Here is a 14440-nt window from a genome sequence, read left to right as displayed (position 1 = left end):
TGGACAAAACAAAAACAAAAAAGATCGTTGGGGAATTTTAAAGCTTCACAGTTAACAATCGTTGCACATGGTTTTGAAAACATTGCTCCTAGACATGAATATTTGTCTCAACATAACTGCTCGATGCCTTACAATGCGCCCTCTGCAGTTGCATATCAACGCTCCTTCACCACCAGTAGAGGAGCTGCAAATCAATATTAGCCACTTGTGGCAGACCTAATACTGGGCATCTTTAGGAGTTCGACATCCTTTGTAAAACAGGCGGAATTTGGAAATCATTTTGGGCGTGTTCTTGTTTTACACATCACACTGCGAGAAAGAAAGTAGATTCTTGCAAATACAAGATTGATATGGGTGAAATTAAAAGAAATAACATTCATAAACCCCTTCACTTTCCAATGTAATCCTCAAGGCAAGCATCCCAGCCCCACAAAATGATTTTCAAAAGGTTTGTTTAATTTACCATGCTCGCAAGAATGCTCATCAGAACACATTGCTTTGACGAAAAATAAATGGTGTTTTTTTTGCTCTTTTACTACAATACACCATGCACGATATAAAAGATGTTGCTGTCTACTTGATGAACTTCAACCAAATCAACAGAAGAGTTGGCTCCACTGCTTTGTGTCCAGTGTCTTAGGCCATATGCCTGTCTAAAGACGGCAGGTTATCCTACATGGCACCAATGCAAAAGTATTCAACACACGTTTTTGTGATGCTACACAACTTTTAAACCGTTGGACGAATATAGAATAAACTTTCCAGTTTTAATGTCCCTGGCTCAAAAATGTTTTGGGGAAATATGTAGTTTGGGTGCACATACGTGATATAATCATGCATTTTCCCAACTCGTCTTAATACCAATGATGTTTACTAAAGAAACCTATAGTGCTAGTAGTGAGAGTGTGATGTCACAGCTATGTCTCCTCTTAAATCCGTGGGAGAAAAGCTGCAATTGGTGACAATAAAGAAGTCTGCCCTGTCCTTACCCTTGCGTCATTTGGTCTAAGTGATTATTCACTCATGTCATCCTAACTCAGCCCCAGGGAGACAGCAACATATTGGCGACTAAGAGGCAATTACCTGCTGCGAAGTGACAGCTGTGGGAGGAATTGAAGAGCCTGGCTACTGGCCCCGATGGAGAAGGACCCACCTCCCAGGGATAACCTTTCACTGCAGACAGGGCTCAAGTCGAGGGTACATGCGGGTGGGCGGAGTCCACACAGCTTTTTCAGAGGGTGGACACCACCCCCCTGGGTATTTTAGAGTCAGTGTGTAAAATGAGCAAAAACGTCTTGCCTTTTTTAACCTTGTGAATTTGCACCTCCCTCAGGGTTTGAACCGTGGTAACCAGGTTCCCAGACGAGGTACTTCCCTGCTGCACCAAATAAGATGATGAAAGTTAACAAACAACTAAATCTGAAATGTCATATTTCATGACTGCATGTTCCAGGGAAAACACTTATTGATTCTTGGTTTTTAAAACGTTTTCAAAACACTATTAGAAGTACATATCCTCTCTAGATTGTTGCTGTGTGCTGATATGACAGGCAAGTGTCATTCACCCTGTGCAATGTGTATGGTTATGCAAAGCCGATTGAATGAAATTTGCATGTTTCACCTTGATATGCTATTTTCTGATGACGTCACATCTGATTGCTTATGTTAATGAGTCCCACTTTTTCTTTTTTTGGGACTTGAACCCTGGCTGCATAGGAAGACAGTGCTGTGAATTAGTTTTGCTGTGCGATTACCTTGTTACTCTATCAGGACGTGACAGTATGCAGTGTTCCAATGGCTGTGCGAGCATTGCAACCATGGAGCTTTCAGACTTGTTTTTAAGAAGGTTGTTGTCCGAAGAGTAGGGTGCCAGACGTACCGTTTTTCTTTTGGTGGCTACGGTCATTAAAATTGTATTTTTTTTGTCAGAACACTTTCAGAATTTTGATATTGGAGGATTGGCTCGAACCCCCAACCTTTCAGGTACAGATCACAATGCTTACTGACTGTGCCACAGAGACTGGCTCCGAAATAAGTGCACAGCAAGCTATGTTATATCAATTAGAGCAAACGCCTGTTTTGAATTAACATGGCAAGATTCACAGACAACTGCACAAATGAGATAATATATAGTTTATAGAAAGGAGAAGTGCTGGAAATATGATTGGGTGGTGGTTGTGGGGGTGCATTGGGAGGGGTGGTAATTGGTGGGTGCGATGGGGTAGTAACTCTTTTATGTTGTTGGTTATCCCTGTTTTTCTTTTCGGAAATCTGGTCACCCTACCGAAGAACAGCATTCCGGTGTTCGTGGTTTCTGGCTTCAGCTGCCATGTTAGAGCAGAACTCCTGTAGCCTCTGTGAGTTGGACATCAATGATGATGTCACACCGTTTGCCACCACGCACGATGTGAGAGGTGAGTTACCATTGGAGGAGAAGACCAGCATTGCACGGCATGACGTTATGAAGGGGTGAACTGGAAAAGGGGGAAGCGTGGTGGTTGAAACGACAACGGACGGTGGTCTGCAAGCAAACACCGTAGGGGGCCTGCAGAGAATGACTGTTTATGGCCGGAATATGATTTAATGAGGTAGTGTACATGCAGTGAAAGGAAAGGTGGCCATAAGGCAAGAGCGATCATTCCGTTTGCACAGAGCAACAATGAGGGTTTATGTGATGGTGGTTCTGGAACTGACCTCTGCTCTTAAGAGGAAATTAAACTTGCAGCTATACTCAATATCTGAACTACTTAACATTAAGGAAAACGATTATTTGTGCTACAAGAGTTTGATCCCAATCTATTAAATCTGTCCAGGGAAATCAACATGAAACAACATAATAATGATTCTATGACAAGACTGGAGGCGAGCATTATGTTTCAACTTCTTTTATTGCTACTCCTCAGCAGTTTCAACAAACTAATAACCAAACACTATAAAATGTCCAAAGTGACTTTTCTTTCTTAGAACTACAATCTCCATAGTCTCTGTAGTCCAAATCCATCTCTGCTCAGCTATGACCACATCCTGTCCCTGAGCTCCTTCTCTTCTTTTACTGATCTTCAAGCAGATAAGTAGTATTTCTCTTTATCTTTCATGTCATTTGGTTTGGTTTAGTAGTAAGACATAAACGTTATGTGCAGATATTATATTACAAACGTTTGTAGGATATCGCTTGGTACATGAGAGCGTTGAGAGTCTCACCTAATTTAGTAATGTACGCGATACGCGTGATTTTTTTCCCATTTGCGTGAACTTTGTTTGCCGTTTTCGTTTCAGTAGCGATATGTGCTCCTGCAGCGCATCCGCCCCGTGCTGCACGACCGGCACATCGGGGGTTAGCCAGCGCCACGCGGGAGCCCCTGAGGCCTTCGCGAGAAGGCAGAGGAACACCGAGCCGCTCTGGCCCCCTCTTTTGTAGAGACGGGGCCAGAGCTCAGACCACCGAGCCCGCATTGCATTCTAACTGCAACACGGAGCGAGGCAGCTCGATACCTGGGCCCAGCGGTGAACCATCCGTAGCCCTGAAGAAAGGAAATAATAATAAGCACCAAGGAGTGCCATAACAATTGAAAAATACCCAAAGATACTTTCATACGCTCGCTGCTCACCAGAAGACACCAGCAGCCTGCAGGCTACATGTGAGCACAGAGCAGAGAAGCTCCGGTGATCACAGATAAGAGGCCACAGCCTCATAGAGACACAGTGCCCCCAGGGGACGATTTTGAACAATATTGCCCATCTCAGGCATTAAATACAACAAGCAATCCGGTGCAGCCACAAAAAAAAAAAAAAAATAATAATCAATAAATAATAAGAATAATAATATATAATTTCAGTTTTCAAATAGTAGCACTAATCTAGTAAAGTGGGCGTGCTCAGACACCTGTCCCAGGTACTTCAGGCACACAGTAACCTCCCAAAAAAATGTCTGATTCGAATGGAGTGAGGAGGAGCAGTCATTAGAGTTAGCAGCCAGCTTCAAGGAGGTGCTGGGGAATTCACTAGTGGATGCTGTGGCTGAAGGGTTGAAATCCCTACAAGAAAGGCTCCTTGGAGGCAATCCTACACCAGCCCAGAGATAGCAGCGGAAAGACTAAGCACACGGCCACCGAACCCTCGCAAGCAGGGTCTAAAGGGAGCACTAAGGCCCGAAAGAGGAAAGCCTCTTGTGATCCCCAGGGCCCTTCAGATGGGGCAGAAGAAAAGGTCCTGGAGGTAGTAGACGCTTTTACAAAGCTCAGAGAAGCATACTTACAGCGTCAAGCAGTGCCGAACCTCATGACCCCCACTCCAGGGGAAGACAATGATGGAGAGGGTGACCCAGGCTCGGAAGAAGAGCCAGTTGAAGGTGACCTGTCCTCTCTTGGTCAGGAGAAGACTGGATTGGATGATTGGGCCAAACCCAGCGAGGGTAAGAAGACCCACAAGGAGAAACATCTAGAGGAAGAACAGGAAGACATTTTCGATCCGGACAGCATCCGGAACCCGAGATCGTCTGACTGGCAACCACTTCCTAGAGTTGCACAGTACATGACCACAAGATTGCGGAAAGCTTTCAACAAGAAGGTTAGGAGGAGCTGCCAAGAGAAAGTTCTGGACTTACCTGGACCTCTGGCTAAGAACATGGACCTAGCTGAGAGAGCGAAGGACACGGGGGAGGAGGTAGACCCCGACGCCCTAGCAGTCTGGGCACAGAGGGCAGTCTGTTTACTGGGAAATGCCAACTGCACAATTACCTCCGAAAGAAGGAGAGGCTTGCAACTGAAGATTGATCCCAAGCTCAGCAACCTCGCATTTTACAAAGCAGGGGAAGCGGTGCAAGGACTCCTGTTTGGAGAGACATTCGGCAAAGGGTTGGGCTGCTTTATCGGCACTTTTACTTCAGTAGAGAAGGCCAAGCTTTGATCCGAAAGATCTTCCCTAACAGAGTTTTTGCCGGGACCAGTCGCCCCAGGGGTCACGCGGCTGGTTGAAACCAAGGAGGCAGACGATCCCCTAATCTCAGAGCACAATACTGGCAGAACAGGCAGCAGAATTCCTTCTTCCCAGCCAGGGGGCGTTTCCCTAGAGGTCACAGAGGAAAGGAACTGGCCGAGGCAAGGGATTCACACAAGGTGAGAATGACTCATTTCCCTCCAGTGGGAGGGAGAAATGGTATGTTCTGGAGGAACTGGAGCGCGCTATCCAGCGATGCTTGGGTATTGCAAACTGTGAGGGGTCTACACTTAGAATTTATAGAGCACCCCATACAGTGGCGCAGGCCACATCAGTAGTGCTTTGCGTGCACAGAGCAGAACTGTTTAGACCTCGACCTGTCTCAGCTCGCCCAGAAGAACGCTATAGAGAGGTGCTCAGGGACCCCCAGTTTCGTGAGCAACATGTTCCTGGTACACAGGAAAGAGAAGGTCCGACCAGTGATAAACCTGAAGGAACTGAACGGCTGGGTGGTCTACCGCCACTTCAAGATAGAAGGCATTCATCAGCTCCAAGACTCGCTCAGAGAAGGAGACTGGCTAATGAGGCTAGACCTGAAGGATGCTTACCTGACAGTCCCAGTTCTCGAGGAATTTAGAAAGTTCCTAGCTTTACATTGGAAAGGGCAGTATTGGCAATTCAAGACGATGCCCTTCGGTCTTGCATCAGCTCCATGGGCTTTTACCAAGCTGATGAAGCCAGTGGCAGCAGCAATCCGAGAAAAGGGCATAAGGTTGATCATATACCTAGACGACCTACTGCTGCTAGCCGAAGACCGGGAAATGCTGGTGTACCAGACAAAATGGGTAAATGATCTGATCTTGTCTCTGGGATTTCTAGTGAATGTAGAGAACTCAGACACTTCACCAGCACAGAGACTGGACTTCCTGGGGTTTATCTTAGACACCAGGATGGCCACCCCAGAGCTTCCAGCACAGAAAATCCGAGACATCAAGAGAGAAATTCGAGGAGGCTTGCAGATGCAGGTGATATCCCTCAGGGTACTGGAGAGAATGGTGGGGCTGCTAGCAGCCTCCATTCAAGCCATATTCCCAGGACCCTTACACTACCGAGTACTGCAAAGGCTGAAGATAAAACACTTGCAGCAGGGCTTCAGATGTCAACAATTAGTACCTTTGGATCAAGAGTCCGTGACAGAACTGGAATGGTGGTTGAAGAATATGGACGACTGGACCGGACGGGCCATTTTTGGAGATCGACCAGACCTGATCATATAGTCAGACACCAGTCGCTTAGGCTGGAGAGCCCGATGCAGGGACCTACAGACAGGAGGAAAGTGGAGTGAGGAAGAGCTTCACCTCCACATAAATTGCTTGGAACTGTTAGCACGGTCCTTCGCGATCAAAGCCTTCACGAGGGGAAGAATGAAATCATGCATGTTGCTGAAGATGGACAACATCTCAGCGGTCCGCTACATAAACCACCTAGGTGGTACGAAGTCCAAAATGCTAGCTGAACTAGCGAAAGATGTTTGGCATTTTTGCCTGCAGTCAGCGACATCAGTGATGGCGGAGTATCTGTCCGGGAAACTGAACGTAGTAGCAGATTGTAACTCACGCTACCTCACGGACTCATGCGATTGGAGAATTGGAGTCTGGATCTGACAGTATTTCAGAAGCTGAATCAGAAGTGGGGTCCACTACATATAGCCCTCTTTGCATTTCGCCTCAATACACAAACAGCCGAGTACTTCAGCTGGAGACTAGATCCAGGTGCGCAATGAACGGACGCTTTCATGCAAGAATGGAAGAGCGGGACGCACTATTCGTTTCCCCCATTCATGTTGCTGAGTTCTAGCGAAGTGTCGGAGGGAGAGAGCAGAACTACTGTTAGTCGCACCGCTGTGGAAGTCACAAGTATGGTTTCTGACGCTAATGGAGTTATCAGTGGATATGCCGAGGGTGCTACCAGAAGGAGAGCAACTGCTCACGGACCCAGCTGGATCGTATCCTCCTCGGAGATTGAGAGGGACACTCCCGCTCATCGCGTGCAGGATATCAGGAGACGCTGGGTGCTGCTAGGCATTTCGACGTAAGCTGTAAAGCTTATTGTGGAATCCTGGGCTCCTTCCACTAGAAGGAGCTACGACACGGCTTGGGCCAAATGGTCTAGCTGGTGCAAAAGGGGAGGTGTTCATCCCATTTCGGCCCCTGTAGTGGTAATCCTGAACTTCCTAGCACAGCTATTACATGACAGAAGAGCGTGCCACACGATAGGAGTATACAGGTCAGCGATCTCAGCGGGGAATTTGCCGATCGAAGGCGTACCAGCTGGTGAGCACCCAGCAGTAGTGAGGCTTATTCGAGGTGCCAGATTTAAAGTTCCACCAGAGCCTCGTTATAATACAGTTTGGGATGTCACAGCAGTCCTCCAGCTGCTAGAAAGCTGGCCAGCAGAAAGGTACTTGTCCATTAAGCATCTGTCAGGAAAGTTAGCAATGCTATTAGGTCTAATACCTGTATGCCTGTATCTGAAGTCAAAGCACTTGAAATAAATAGAAGATCATTTGGTCTGGAAGGAGTTACTTTCTCGATAGTCAGGAGGGCTAAGACAGGAACCGCTTCGGTACACTAGCCATATTTTCTGAGCAAGCCCAAATGGAGTGTAGCGAGCTGCAGTAAAGAGTATGAGTGCAGGACGGCGGAGTACAGAGCAGCCAGCACTATGCAATTGCTCATAGCCCATAGGAAACCTTTTCAGGCCATGTCTACAGCCACCATTTCTAGATGGGTTAAAGAAATTATGCAGGCAGCAAACATTGATTTGGGAAAGTATGGAGGGCATTCTGTGTGTGGCGCAATGGCATCTAAAGCCTTTACGACAGGTGTGTCATTAAGAGAGATTATGATAGCAGCATATTGGGCCAGTGATTGTACCATTAAGGAATTTTACTTTAAGCCAACAGAGGGCCTAGCAGTTACTGTATTGGGAAGCTTTGAACAAGCATAATGCTCGCCCCCAGTCTTGTCATAGAATAAAAATTACCCCTGCTAACTGTGCAGCGAGTATTTATTCTATTAAAGACTAGGAGGCGAGCTTAAATTCCCGCCCATGCATGTATTGTTAATGATGATGTTTTGTATAATGATTGCAATACATGGACACCACCCTGATTATTCTGCTTTGTATTATCCTTAGGGGAGGAGCAGAAGAACAATTGAGAAGAAAGTCTAGCGCTTATGGTCAATAGATGTCGAGGAGGATCGACGTTTCAGTTTGAAGTGGTTTAAGTCTTCGCTCTGTTGGCAGGACATAGGGCCTCATCACGACTTGGGCGGTAACGCTGGCGCTATTAGCGCCGGCGCTATCTGCCTTACCGCTGAACTCCCCGGCGCTAATAGCGCTGGATCACGAGTTCGGCGGTAATGTTAAAACCCCATTGAGCCCATTCGGGAATGCCCCATTCCCCATTGGGTTCAATGAGGAAATTTCGTGCTAATACCGCCGGCGGATTTCCCGCCGGTGGTATGAGCGTGAATTTTCGGCGGATTTCCCCCCAGCTCAGAGCTGGGGTGAAATCCGCCAAAGTCCTGATTTAGCGGACCCTTAAATCCGGCGGTAATAGCGCTACCACCAGATTTAAGGGTTACCGCCAAAGTCGTGATGAGGTCCATAGTGTGGAGTTTACGAGTGACATTTCAGAGCAGGTAAAAGAGCGGAGGAGCCCCGGGAATGGACATGATCATAGCTGAGCAGAGATGAAGATGGACTACAGAGTGCATGGGATTGTAGTTCTAAGAAATAAAAGTCACTTTGGACATTTTACAGTGTTTGGTTATTAGTTTGTGGAAACTGCATAGGAGTAGTAATAAAAGAAGTTGAAGCATAATGCTCGCCTCCTAGTCTTTAATACTCCCTGCGCAGTTAGCAGGGGTAATCTTTATTAGGGAGTACAGTTTAAAGTAGTATTCTTAGTTAAGTGTTAGATGTTTGCAGTACTTTATTTTGTTTAGATGTGAAAATATGTTACATATTGTATTTACATCATGAGTATTGATGTGATTTGTGTGATAATCATATTTTAAGGGGGTAGTGGTGGTGTACAGATATCACGCTGTTATTGCTTTGGTGTTATTGAGAGACTTAATGCTTTCACGTGTGAATAATAGACGATGCATGCCTAATGTGGAAGAAATGTGAGGGTGTGCATTATCAACAGTAGGAGATATAACTTGGTGACATTTTTCACCAATCATTATTTTTCTGTGAGCAATTAAGGGGTTTGTGGTTATGTGTTTGACTGTTTGTTAGTCGTTTTTGTATGGTAGTATTGTATGGTCCATGAGTTCTTTATACTGAAAGGAAATGACCTTTGGGTTCTGCTCTTTTCATGTGACGTTTGGATTCCTATTTGAACTTTAAGTGTGTAGATCCATTACTAATCATAGGAGTGTTTCAGTGAGTCTGTATTGCCTGGTCCACAAATATGGACTAGCCAAAGGGGTGTTATTGATAATTAGATTAATTTGTGAGCATTAGCCATGGGGTCTCTAGAGGTAATGAGTTTTTATATATATGATTCGCATGAGCACACGTGCAGGATTAGACATAGGGGCATTCATGTTGTTAGAGATTGCCCATAGGGACATTAATGTTAAAGGTTAGGCATGGGAGTGTTGTTGTTGGTGAGTATATTAATATGTGTGACTTGTATGACCACAAGTGTAAGGATTGCATGTGATTAGACATAGGGACATAGTTGTGCATATTCTTAGCCATAGGTACGTAGTCCTGAGCAGATTTATTTGTGTGAATTGAGGACATTTAAGCCACTGTGCATTAGGGTATCATTTGATTAGTGTGGTTCATAGAGTAGGTATAAATGTGGTTGATGAGTTAAGCAGTGTCCACATTATGCATTGGGGATAAGTGACCTTAGGTTCTTTTCTCTTTGGGTGTTGGACTTGGGATGCAAACTGTGCAGTGAATGGTTATAGTGAACCATGTACTTGATTGGTAGACAAAACTGATGTGTAATAGTGACTAGTGTATGTTTGTGACTGGTAGTAGAAGAGATTGGCGATGTGAGGAGAACATTTTCTATTTTAATTGTGTTTTGATTGCATTCCTATCTGTTCTCCCATGTTGTAATAACAGTTATGTGGTATTTGCATTATCACCACAAAACTTTAGGTTTTTGTTTTTGGGGTATAGATGCGTTGTGTAGGAAATGTGTCCAGTGGTAAGCACTAGCTGTGTCCTCTTTGCAGAAGCAGCTGAGGGTGTGTTGACTTCAAGGTATTTCTCAAACTCTAGACGTTATGTCGGGGTGATAGCCCAAGGGTCGGCACGGCCGTCCGCGGACCTCCTGGGGTAGGGAGGCCCCAACTCCTCCCACAGTCCCCAATGAGTATGAGACACACGCAAGAGCAAGTTGTCACTGCTGTTTATTAGGTAAAAATGCAGGGATAGGTTCTGGGATCACAGGTCATCCGGGAACACTTCTCGGCAAGAGTGGGCTTGCAGGCCCTTTTTCTACATGCGTGACGCCTCATTATGCGTCACCAGGGAAAACTTCCCCCAAAACCTAACGTTTTTGTTTTTGAGACACACGCAAGAGCAAGTTGTCACTGCTGTTTATTAGGTAAAAATGCAGGGATAGGTTCTGGGATCACAGGTCATCCGGGAACACTTCTCGGCAAGAGTGGGCTTGCAGGCCCTTTTTCTACATGCGTGACGCCTCATTATGCGTCACCAGGGAAAACTTCCCCCAAAACCTAACGCCACCTCGGGTTGGCTCCCTGAGTAATAGGGTTAGTATAGACACATATAGATGAGTTAATGGTTGGGAGAGAAGAGGTCAGGTGGTACGCTTGGGTCGTCCCTAGAAATTGTTACACTAGAACGGCTACATGGAGAAGGTTGGTGATTAGCTAGGTGGTGATGCCGTCAGTGGTTAGTCCCCCGTGCCCTGATTGGTTCATCTGCGAGCCCCCAAGCCTGGGACCATCGTCGTTCTCAGCGTGCAATGTACCTGATGTTAGAAACAATGTGTGACTAAGTGTCAGCGGTGGACAATAGACAGGTCTGCCATTTGCTGCAGGAACGCTTCTTTCTCACCGCCGTCAGTGTCCAATTTGTCACTTCATTGTTGCAGTCTGTGTCCCAAACTTGAGACCCCAGAGTTTCCCTGGTCCTTGATATTTGGCACCGCATCAGGTCGGCCTGGTCAAGTGTGGTGAGACCGTAGCTGGAGTAGAATTACAAGCATTTGATTTGTATTTAAGCTCTGAGGGGCGGTTAGCTGCAGCAGGTGTAACCTTGGCTCGGGGTGCATGGCGTGTAAGTTGCAACTTCGTGGCCTTGGCTTTGAGGCCCTCGGCGGGGTTTGTTCTGCATGATCAGCACCTTGCAGCTCTGTCTGAGCTGCTCTGGGCCTTTGGCTTCTGAGTTTGCGGACTACTCTGATGCTAAGGCCTATTCTGGCCTGGTCCATGGGTGGCGGCATATGGTTCACAACACAGGGGTCGCGGTGGGTGACAGGGGTCCTTTTACATAAGTGCCAGTGTTGCCGTGGCTTTAGTAGTGATGAAGCATTTTGCAAGCATGTACACAAGCTCTTCTTGTGACTTGCGTTTCTGCGGAACTGTAGCTTAGCCTATGTGAAAAATAACAACGATGCATCAGTGTGTGTAAACTGTCTGTTACGTCATGGTATTGAGTATGTTCTTTGTGTGAGATTGGTGTGGGTATGACCAGTGTGCATGATGGCACACGTGTTACCATCTGTCGGCTATGTGTCATGGCATCTCTAACGATGGAGGCTAAATAAAGAGGTGAAATAAGGCCATTGCTTAGCAAAGTACAAGCTGTACACGAATGGGCCACCCCTACTACTCAAACCCAAGTGAGAGCCTTTTTAGGTCTCACTCGTTATTATAGCAACTTCATAGAGAACTATGGGTCCATAGCTTCTCCCTTGAATGTGGTCTCCTCACCCAAATTCCCTAAACAGGTCAGGTGAAATGAGGAGTGCACTAAGACAATGGAAGACCTTAAAAACACCCTTTGTCAAGCTCCAGTCTTAAGAGCTCTTGACTACAGCCAAACCTTCATTGTGCAAACATATGCTTCCAATACAGGTATAGGTGCAGTTCTGAGTCAGCTGGATGAGAAAGGTAGGGTACACCCCATCTGCTTCATCTGTAGGAAGCTGAAGGAACCTGAGACAAGGTCGGAAACCACAGAATGTGAGTGTTTTGCCATTGTGTGGTCTCTGAAGAAGTTTAGCCGATACTTATATGGGTCTACTTTTGTGATTCAGACAGACCACCAACCCTTGAGATGGTTAATGCAGATGAAGGGGGAACATCCTAAATTGTTTAGATGGTCAATCAGCCTTCAGGGGTTTGATTTTACCATTGAACACAGGTCAGGGTGTAATAACCAAAATGATGATGGTCTCTCCAGAATGTATGACTGACTAGGGTAAGGAGATTCATCCAAGGGTGGATTAAATCCTTTTGTCCCTTAGTCTGGGGGGACGAGTGTTAGGGAGAATTGTCATAAATGTGCTAATTCCCTTCACCTTAGAGAACGCCAGCAACTTTGCTGGATTTTGAGCACTTGATTTTTTAACCTGGAGAGAGTGTGAGCCTTTTTCCCACTCTCTCATGTATTTTGATGTATGTTTTCCTCTTGTGTTCTTTGATTATGGAGTTTTAGACAACTCCATAGGCATCATCTTTTCATGTATGTCACACAGCACCCTCAGTGCAGTGACACAGGGAAGCGTTTTAGGTTTAAACACCTTCTCAGGGATAAACTACTGTTTCCCAGAAAAAGTAAAGTGAAATTGACAGTTCCTAGACCCAGCACACACTATCTTACAATAGAGTGCTGGAGGGGTTACCTAGTATCCCCCCTGTCTTGAAACTCATGTAGCAGTCAAATGCTACCCGTTCCTATCGAAATGGCTGGTGGCAGCGGTTTTACAACGAACTAACAGGATTTTTCCCGACCACGAATACCGATAGCTAAACATCGCAGGAGCCATGTTTTTCAAGATGGCGTCTGAGCCCCCTTTGTTTAAACAGGTCCCGATCTTCTTTTTTCATCGTTTCTTTTTGGAAAGATCCTTCTAGAGTTTGTCTCTGCGTGTCAAACCAGGTTTGGTCCCTTTGTTCCTACACCTTTGGCTGGCTTCAGGACTGAAGACCGCCTCTGGCGCCTGAGTGTCTGGCATAGGAAGGAAGTGAGGGAGGTGCCCAAAGCATCCTGTCCTTAGTCTCCTAGGAGACCCAAATACACTCTGGTGTGATTGGCTGGCTGAATGTCCGGCAAGGACAGCCACCCTGCTGGGTGAGTGGCAGCTAGTCTGGAATGAATGGGAGGAAACTGGATAAAAGACAAGTCTCTTGGCTTGGACGGCAGAGTCGACCACTGGAACGAAAGAACCGAAGATGAGCTGGAAGAGGACGGCTGCTGCATCTCCTGGACCATTAGTTTGCCGGTGAAGCCCTGCTGCAGGTCCGAATCGCCAAGTTCATCTCGACAGAGAAGCCCTTCAAGGACGACTTCTTCCTTTGAGTTGGTGGGACCAATCAACTCGTAAGCTACCTGGACACCATTCTTGGAGCTGGTTGTATTTTCCTCAGAGTGCTGCAGGAAACCGAATAACCAGGGAGAAGGACATCAGTTTGTGTGCTTGACTACAGCTACATGAATCGAATATTTGCCAGGTTGCCAGCTTTGCGACCAGTCCCCGTTCAGTGCAGGAGTACCCCCGACATCCTCCCTCTTGTCCCCACGACTGAGGCTCAGGAACAACGAGATCTGCAGGAACTGCCAGGAACAGAGCTCTTCAGCTGCATCTTTTTCTTCAAAATAAGGTACTGTGAAAACTTGACCGAGAGAACTTTTCTCACACTGAAAGAAAGTGTGTGAAACTTTGGCAACTTGCAGGCCTAGTCTGCTTGTGACCCGACATATGAACTACTTCTGAGAACCGTGGCAAAGACTTTTCCGTCTAACTACCAGAACCATTTTTACCCATACAAAACCCTAGCCCATTGACTTTGGCCTACCTATTGCATTGAATTAAATCTTCTGGTGAACTCAAATTATTTGCACTGTTTAAGAGTAACTCTAATATTCGTTTTATTATCTAATGCCTTTTTGCTCCTACTTTAAATGCTCTGAATGCCATTTTGCTCCTCCTTCAAAGTAGTTTAAATGCCTCAGAACCTGATGGTGTGAAGTACTGTAGTATATTTTTGTGTGATATTGGTTGCCTCCTTTTAGTGAATGTTTTCTAACTGACTGTGTAATAAATTAAGAAGTGTGTTACCATGTAAGTATAGACCTCTGTGTAACATCCTTACAGCTCACATTCCCGCTTGAGATAAGCCTGGCTGCTCAGCTCACTACCAAAAACTGTCTGGTACAGACGTATACCAAAGGTTGGTTTTGCTTACACCTGTAGTCATAGTTGTGTGTAGCGGTC

The sequence above is a fragment of the Ambystoma mexicanum genome, chromosome 12 (genome assembly GCF_040938575.1).
Source record: "Ambystoma mexicanum isolate Mex_15411 chromosome 12, UKY_AmexF1_1, whole genome shotgun sequence".
In the NCBI taxonomy this organism is placed as follows: domain Eukaryota; kingdom Metazoa; phylum Chordata; class Amphibia; order Caudata; family Ambystomatidae; genus Ambystoma; species Ambystoma mexicanum.
Note: the sequence above shows the minus strand (reverse complement) of the source record.